Here is a 9,196-nt window from a genome sequence, read left to right on the forward strand (position 1 = left end):
ACATGGGGTCTATGGGGGGATTTGGGGGTCTGGAGTCTCTCCGTGGTGTTCTGTAGGGGTGTGGAGACCCTTTATGGGGTGTATGGGGGAATACGGGGGGATATGGGGTTCTGGAGTCCCTAGATGACGTTGTGTGGGGGAATATGGGGGGGATACGGGGTTCTGTGGGGCTTTATGGGGTATCCGGAGTTCTGCACTCCCATTATGGGGTTCTGGGGGGGCCCTGCGAGCCCCGAGAGGAGGGAACGGGACGGGAACGGAGCTTCCGGCTGCGCCGCGCTCATCAGCGCCATCTTGGAACAAAAAACGGCGGCGGCGCAGGCGCGGTGCGGCCGTTACCACGGCAACGCGGACGCCATGAGGGGTGAGGTGCGGTACTCAGGCTGGCACCTCACCAAGATGGCCGCCACCGGGTGCCGTACGTCAAAATGGCGCCTAATTAATTTGGCTTGTCCCGGCACCCGTACTCAAGATGGCGCCTCACTAATTTGGCTTGTCCTGGCACCCGTACTCAAGATGGCGCCTCACTAATTTGGCTTGTCCCGGCACCCGTACTCAAGATGGCGCCTCACTAATTTGGCTTGTCCTGGCACCCGTACTCAAGATGGCGCCTATCTAGTGGCATCAATGCACCCCCCGTGCCCTCCCGTCTCCCCTCTCCCCATGGCGGCGCAGAGCCGCGCTCCCCCTCAGCCGCCTCCCGGCCCTCTCCTCACGGCTCCTCCATGGCCGCCCTATGGCGGCGAACGGGGCGGAGGAGGAAGGGAACCGAGCGGTTCCGGGAGGAGCCGACACCTCCCATTGCCCCCCCTGACCGGGCACGGCTCGGCACGGCTCAGCCCGGATCGGCTCGGCACGGGTCGGCACGGAACGCCTCGGAAGGCTCGGCTCGGTACGGAACGGCTCGGCACGGAACGGCTCGGCCCAGGGTAGAACCGGGACACCGAGGGGTCTAGGGCAGGCCGGCAGCCGGAGGGCGGCGCTGCTGTCCTGCAGCGGGGACCGTGTCCTCTTCCCATCCGTCCCGCCGGAGGCACTCGTGTTCCCCGCGGCCGCTCCGGGGCTCGGTCTCCACGGCAACAGCCGCTTCCGCTGCTGCACGGAGTCGGCATCCACCTCCTGCACGGAGCCACCACCGTGGCCTTTGGGGTACGGACAAACGAGGGGGGGGAGAGAGACACTGGGGGTGCTGCGACCCATGGAGAGCCGCAGAAACAGTTTCCAGGCCTTCCCCAAGGTGCTCCATTGGTTTGTTCTGTGTGCAGGATGTTCCTCATCACACCCCAGAGCTTTTCCAGGAGTCAAACGCGTCGGTTTCCCTCTCTTCCCCCAAGAAAGGGGATGTTTGTGGCCGGTTGCAATGATGACACCTGCAGAGGTGCTGCCCTGAAACAGGATGAAATGGCTGCATCCTTCTGGGAGGCTGCCTGGAGCTCCTGCTCAGAGCTGAGGAAGAGAGATGAATCTGAGTTCCTGCATCCCAGAGGCATGCTGGAAACCCTGAGTGAGTGAGTGAGTGAGTGAGGCATGTAGCTGTCCACTCCTTGCGAGGGCAATGGGGGCTGGAAGGAGTAACCTGGTTTTAAGGCCGTGCATTCCAGGAGAGAGTTGGATTCTGTGGATGTAAAGCAGACACACCTGAAAGAGGGAACACCAGTGCAAAACCAGGAATGTGCCATGAAGGGCTGCATGAGATGGGTCCTGCTCAAGGCAGGCATCTGCCACCCTGCAAAGTCCATCAGATGTAAGCAGTAGCTCCTGGGTCTGTGTCACACTGGCTGCAGGATGTTCTGCAAGACAACTGGTGATGTGAAGAGTGTGAGTTCGGGGGCTGATAAAAACCAGCTGTTGTCAGAGCCCATCCTGTGCACAGTGGGTGTGTGTGGCCTGCAGAAGGAACAGTTCTCTGAACTGGTGATTCTGTGTATACATCACTGAATTTCTGCTTGCATCTAAATGCACTTTGGAAGGAATTTAACCTTTGAATTTGATGTTTTTTTGTCATTCCTACAGGAGACTGAAATGGTGAAACCCTACAGCTTTCAGAGATCTAGGAAGGAGCACCATGACCAAACAGGCCTGGGTAAGCAGTTCTTTGCCTCTGCAAGCAACTCAGACCTCCTTGTGGTCAGTTGGTGAGAGCACTTGCTGCAAAACCAGACTTCAGTGACCCATAAAAACACAAATAACTCAATTGCTGGAGGATATGTAAGTGTCTTAGGCACTCACAGGCACTGAGGTGACTCCTGTACAGAGCACCTCCTCCTCCTGCATAGGAGATCTTATCCCCATTTGGTCTTCAGTGTCGATCTGCTGGCTAAAGAAATGGTGGCAGAACTTTCCCCTGAGGTCTAGCACCTCATCACTCAGCACTTCCTAAACGGGTGTGTTTGGTGGCTAGCAGTGGTGCTCAGCAGCTGTGCTGAAACCTAAGCTAAGCAAGGTGGGAGATGTGATAGCTGGTATTAGACCATGCCGTGCAGGGCCCTCCAGCCGAGTGCTGGATTGAGTTGTGCTTGCACAGCTCTGGGCAGGGAGGTGGGCACACCAAGCACCTTGGCACAGGGTGTAGCCTCTCTCTAGGCTGAAGAAAGTCTCCCCAACCCTCCTTAGGTGGAGGCTGATGCTCCGACATGGCCTCTTAAGATGGGTTGGGGGGCAGGGATGGAGCTGGACATGGCCACAGTGGGGCCAGTGGCAGGGCTGCAGCCTAAAAACCCAGGTTTCCTGCAGCCCCTTTAGGCACTGGAGCTGCTCTCAGGTCTCCCCTTCAGGAGCCTTCTCTTGTCCAGGCTGCCCCAGCCCAGCTCTCTCAGCCTGGCTCCAGAGCAGAGCTGCTCCAGCCCTCACAGCATCTCCGTGGCCTCCTCTGTACTCACTCTAACAGCTCCATTTCTCTCTGTTGTTGCTCTCAGAGCTGGACACAGAACTGCAGGGGGGATCTCCTCAGATGCTTTCCCGTTCAGAGAGCTGGTGGACAATTTGGAGAGGCAGGTTTATAATGTGGCAGCTCCTTTGGAGGACAAGAGAAGCAGTTTATCCATTGTGATGGTGTTTCCCCCTCAAGGCAGTGATGGTGCTGTTTTGAACTCCTGAGGTGGCTGCATCGAGAGCACGAAGGGGAGGGAACCCCTCATCTTAAGTACTGCAACATCCCTAAGTCGTAATTCTCCTTACAGATACAGCCTGTCACTATCAGTTACTGCTCTCAGCTGGTCTCGCTGTGTTTGTAGTGTCTCTTTAGCTTAATTGTCTAAATGGAAATGTGCAAGTGACCAAATCTAATCAATTAGAGCAAGTGTGGGGACTGGGGCTTCTGACACCCAATTGCTGCGCTGGCACCAGGCAAACCTGATATGATTATGTTTTCTGGCTGAGCATCTTAATGCCTGATCCATTATTGTGGAGAGATGGAAGAGCTAAATATGATTTAAATTAATAGGGTTTATTACCTTTGCATCTGAGGAGGAGGCAGACCAGACAGAGTGAAATATCCTGTTACAGAAATTGGTTCATATTCTTCTATAACTCTATGAGTTTTATAACTGTACTTGACGGCTTCAGCTTGTACAGTAGACAACAGCTGAAGCTCTGTTCAGATGATCCCAGTAAGTGTGTGGCTCACAGTAAGCCCTGCAAAATGAAGATACTGAAAATGAATAATCTCTTGTAGGAGAGGTACTTAATAAGGTCATTAAAAATTAAGAGGAAACTGAATTAAACAAAAGCTTTTTCTCATCAAGTCACTTGACTCCAGAGGTTAAATTCTTCAGGAAGATGTGGAATGTTATGATATCAAAGGAGTTGAGGCACAGGTTTGTAAAACTTGGAACCTGAGCCTGAAAGCTCAGTCTCTTTCCATCTGCAGCCATCATCCTTGCCCTGCTGGGTTAATACTCACTTCTTCCAGGGTTTCAATTTGTGAGTTTTTTCTGTTTTAATGTATTGTGTCTGGAAGTTCATTGTTTTCTTAAGATTTGATTTAATTCTTTTCTGGTTTCTGACCTTTGGGACTGTCTTCCAGGAACTCTTGAAATAACCCTAAGCATGGGGTGGGGGGCAGGACAACATAGAATATATCTAGTTCATGTCCCAGCAGTGGTGGTAAGGAAAAGAAGTCTCAGTGCCTTTGAGTGCTGCTCTGCCAGCTCTGTAATGATATGAGGCATTTCTAAGAGAATAAGGTAACATGGTCTATCAGGTGAGATAGGAGCAGACCCTGGTGGCTGAGTGCATGTGTCCCAGCTTGCAGGAGCGTTGGCATTTTGGGGCGCTGGCAGTGTTGGTGGTGCTCAGTGTTTGTGCAGGATGGGGTCACAGCAGTTGCTTGGTACTGTGAGGAAGTGTGAACTGCTCTGGGTGGTTTTCAGTATGATGTGGTATAGATGACAGCTCCACATCCCTCTTGTGCTGTTGCCCCAGAGCTGAACACAGCACTGCAGGGGGTGATGCTCTCTTCTGTGACCAATGCTTAGTACTATGAAGTCTTACAAGCAATTTTGAGGGAAAGTGTTGCATGGATATAAAGTGTCATCTACTCCAGTGATCAACTGATTGATGTTGACCCCTGGCTGGGAACACGAAGGGTGAAAGTTCTGGTGGCAGTGATTGTGAAAGGACAGAGGCCACAGTTCCCAGGAAGGAATGGTGAGGAAATAGCAGAATAAAACCAAAAGAGTTTGAGAGGCAGACTTCAGTGAACCCTGAGAACTGGCAGGAGCCATCCTGGAGGAGAACAGTTTAAGAGCAAACAGTTTAACTGGCAGGATCTTAAACCCTATTTAGGCAGAAGCACAAATTGCAGCAATAAAAAGCAAAGATGTAGAGAATAACAAGAAACCAATCTGCTCTTCTGCAACCTTGAGATTCTCCAGCTGAAAATGAAATGAAGAGCACAAGAGCACAGGGTCATAATCAGAAAAGTGAAGGCAAACACACATATGTGGCAGTGTTCAAGGCCAGGTTGGATGGGGCTTGGAGCAACCTGTTCTAGTGGAAGGTATCCTGTGGCAGGAGGTTGGAACTGGATGAGTTTTATGGTACCTTCCAACCCAAACCATTCTATGAGCCTACAATTTTAAGAGGGTATAAAGCAGAAGCTGGTTTATGGGAGGTGGATGCACTGCCCTACTAAAGCACACACCTTCACAGAGGTCTGATTGACTGCCAAGGGCATTCTGGTAGTTATGGCAAATAATACTGGTACATTCAAGGTCTGGTGGGAATGCCAGTAAAGTGGATGCTGTCTTGCATCCAGGGGAGAGCAGCAGCCAGCTTGGAGCTTCCTGGCATGTTTCATGTAGTTTGCATCTTTCCATAGTGGTGGGATGCTGTGCAGTCATGGTTTGTCTCTGCAGTATCACATCAAGCCTGTTTCACACTTGGGATCTTTAATAAAACAAAGGTGTTCTGGTGTATGTGGGTTGAATTTTTATGCTTGCTTGTGTGGTTTGGGAAGGGAAGGAATATTGTGCACAGTTACCTGCTCAAGGAGGGTCACAGAGCCCGCAGTGGAAAGGGAAGGTGACAGTGGAATTCTGTTTGTACCAGGGATTGTGAAACAATCTCATCAAGCACAAGGTGTCACTTCTCCCCTGCTCCCCTTTAGAAGGGAAACTGCTTTTTGCCAAATAAGCAGCTTTGTAGACTTGACCTGGTATTTTTATTGAACAGTTAGAATGTGTTAAAAATTCAAGGGCTGTTGGACACTGGTGGCTGTCCAGTGTGTATCAAAAACCTATTGATTTTCTGCCAGCCTTACCCTATTAAATATACAAGGTACAAGTTCTGTAGCTAAACATGTAAGAGTTTTATAAATGCCTTTTATAGCTGGTATTGATGAAATTTTCCATGTTGGGAGACAAAAACCCAAAAGGGTGGGGGGGAGATTTACAAAGCAAAGCTGATTTAGCTTAAAGGATCTTTGAAACGGTAGATTGGTTTGAGTGCAGCATTTGAATCCTTACTCTTGAGGTAGGGGAAGAAACGTTTGGGCCAGAGGGCTGTTTTTATTGATGCTGGGTCTAGAATTTGTGTGTTTTAGCAGTGTGGAGCTGCTGGTCTGTCTCACTTGGAGGAGTCTTGATGGTTCAAGGATTGTTCAGCCTGGAAGAGCTGAGAAGAGATGAGAAGGCTTCTGGGAGACCTTAGAGCAGTTTCCAGTACCTAAAGGGGCTACAAGAATCATTCTATGATTAGTTCCATGCACTGCAGTAAAAATGAGATCTTTGAAGGAACAGAAGAATTCTTGGGGGCTGTCTTATCATATAGGATAGCCTAGAGGATAGCCCTCTGTCCTGTAAGAACTCCTGTGCATGCTTTTAGAGATGTCATCTTTTATTGTTGCCAAGGTTTGTACTGTTTTTGAAGGTATCGGTTATTGTCACATCATTCTCTTAGGGTAATGGATGAGAAGCCATCTTGCAGATAGGGAGCTAAGGTGGGACAGTGGGAAGTAGTTTATTTGATGGATACATTTTCTAGGTAGAGGCTGGTAAATCTCTGCGCCCTTGTGAAGGGCACACACAGAATGGAAACATAATTCAATGTTATGAGATGGGCAATGTCTGATAATACAGCCCTGGTTCCACTTGGGAAGAGTGAAAACCCAAACAAAAATGTATGACCTGAACTAGGAAATTCTAAGACTGCCTGTGTGTCTTGCTGGTCTCCCCAGTCACCCAGGCTCTTGTACCTGACTGGTGCCTGAAGTCACCAACCAGTCTCCCTAGGCAGATGTGCCAGATGATGCTTTTTTTTATCCCCAAATTAAAGCACACCAGTAGGAAAGCAGCTGGAATCAGCTCTTCAAAGGAGCTGTGCTGATTAAAGGAGGCTGGGCTGCACGCTCTGCTGAGATCTGAGCTTGGCAGCAGCTGAAAACTGTACACCGTGGCCTCTTGCAGAGGCTTCTCCTTATGGTTCCAAGGTCCTGCACAATGCTGGACCTGTTGCATGCCCTCCAAAATCTGCCCAGGATCTGACTTTACTGAAGTGCATTGGCTGAGGACAGGAGGTGGCTCATCTGCACGAGCAGAGGTTGAGAACTGTGTGTGTTCTCAATCAAAAGTGCAGCCAAAAGTACTTTCTGTCTGCTTCTAAAGCTGGCACATGGTATTTGTTGTTGTCCAGTCACAAGATGCTGAGTGAGAGAAATTAATTAAATCCAAAACCAATTTACAGTAGCTTTAGGAAAAGGAAAGTTATCCTTTGATCTGTGCGTGGTTGAGATGCTGCTTTCTTTTCAAATGGAGTTCTCATTTAGTACTGTCAAGTTTTTGTGGCATTAACCATTAGTCCTGTCACTTTTTCAGGGCTGAGCCTGGCTGCTTTAACATGTACCGAGTTCTGCTCTGATCACAAACCAGCTTTTCTACGTGAGGCTGAAGCAATATCCACCAACACCTCTTTTTATCTCGGCTTTGCAGCATAGCATATAATCTTCTGTACTGCCTGAGCTCCAGCTTCTTGGTAACACGAGGTGAGCTGAGGACCTGGTTTCAAACTCAAGGCTTTGGTTTCTTTAAAACAGACCAATCCCCAGTCTAAACCCTTGAATATTGTCTGAGTACATCAAGGCACGTCAAGGAAATGTGAAGTGACATACTTGGAACAAAAGCTTGTTTGTAGTCAGCTGATTTCATATCTGAGCACCTGGTTGGATATAGAATCACAAAATAGTTTGAGTTTGAAGGGACCTTCCAAACTCATCTTGTCCAAACCCCTGCAATGAGCAGGGATATCTTCAACTAGAAATAGGCTGCCCAGAATCACATTCAGGAATGATGCATCCATCACCTCTCTGGGCGATCTGTTCCAGTGTTTTAGCACCCTCATTGTACAGCATTTGTTACTCATACCCAGTCTGAATCTCCCTCTTGTAGTTTAAAAGCATCACCCTTCATCTTGTTGCAGCAGCTCCTGGTGTTTTCCTCTTTGTTCTTGAATCATCTCTCGCTGTTCAGGATGGTGTCATGTGTTGGGTTTTCTTTTCGAATGCATCCTCTGTGGAGCTGCATTTCATGTGGTTGCCAGTATGAATTCAGACCTGGTTGTTGGTGCTTTGTGTGGGGAATGTGCCCAGCTTCTTGGGGAGCTGCTCCCCGTGGGGCTGCAGGACTGTGGGGGTCAGCAGCAGACAGACATACCCTGGTTTTCTTCTTCAAGGTAACGACGTCAAGTGGCATTAAACTTGGCTCCTGTGTTTCTGTCTCAGCATTCAGGCAGCTTCACTGAGGTCTTAGCAATGGAAAGCTTGACTCAAACATTACTAGAAGATTACTTGCAGTTAGCAGGGCACACGAAGCCCCAGGCTCCAAGTATCTTTGTGTATTGCTGTGCTATGGATTACTGCAGAGCTTGTTTGGTGGATGCTGGCTGTGCTCTGGTGTCTCCTCCCCTTCAGGAACAGTCCAGCTGGTTTTGCTCAGTCTTCCTTGTGCCAGGGTTCATTTTAGATACAGACGCAAGGTTTGGGTGGGGGTGTTAGTTGATTTAAGCATGTTTTTCCCTCTGTTTGCAGGCATCTCAGGAGTACAAGCAGATCGCTTTGAGGAAGCAGGGACCACAAAGCCACTGAGCACTGTCACTGGTGGGAGAGCCCATCTTGTACCGATCAACTGGTTTGTGAGGCTTCTGCACAAGCACAGCATCTCTGCTTTCCTGGTTACAAGTGCACAGTCCCCAGATGAAATTAGGTAAGAGTTGGACAAGATATCTCCCTACTAAAACATTCAAGTGCAGACCTGTGTTTTAATGCTGTTTTATTGCTCATCAGTCAGCTCTGCACTGACAATAACTAAGCCCACTCGGCATCTATTTGATTTTAATTTTCATCTCCCCGTGCTCTTTCTCATCTCTTTCTACCAATTTGATTTTTCCTTTCTATATCTCTTAAAGTGTGTTTACTTCTGAAAGGGAAGAGGATGTAATATAGGACCTCCCAGAGGCGCAACAGAAGAAGAGCAAGTGAGTTCTGTGTTGTGCTTGCGGACATGGATGATAACTAGTGCAAGTGTTTCTGACAACCAGAGCAGGTGACTGAGCTTGTAAGTTGCCTTTTTTGTTTCTGAGCTTCTCTTACAGTTTGATCTTTGTTCTAACTCCATAAGGCCATGTTGGACTGGGCTTGGAGCAACCTGGTCTAGTGGAAGGTGTTCCTGCCCGTGGCAGGGGCCTGAAACTGGATGAGCTTTGA

The 9,196-nt window shown here is 49.2% G+C and overlaps 1 long non-coding RNA gene across 1 annotated transcript; it reads left to right on the forward strand.

Annotated features, from left to right (window-relative positions):
- Positions 1-1,097: 1,097 nt before the first annotated feature.
- On the forward strand, positions 1,098-8,688 carry LOC117436942 (uncharacterized). Its single transcript, XR_004550235.1, has 3 exons — positions 1,098-1,149; positions 2,014-2,083; positions 8,522-8,688. It is a non-coding gene; the product is annotated as an uncharacterized lncRNA (long non-coding RNA).
- The last annotated feature ends 508 nt before the right edge of the window (positions 8,689-9,196 follow it).

The sequence above is a fragment of the Melopsittacus undulatus genome, chromosome 13 (genome assembly GCF_012275295.1).
Source record: "Melopsittacus undulatus isolate bMelUnd1 chromosome 13, bMelUnd1.mat.Z, whole genome shotgun sequence".
NCBI lineage: Eukaryota > Metazoa > Chordata > Aves > Psittaciformes > Psittaculidae > Melopsittacus > Melopsittacus undulatus.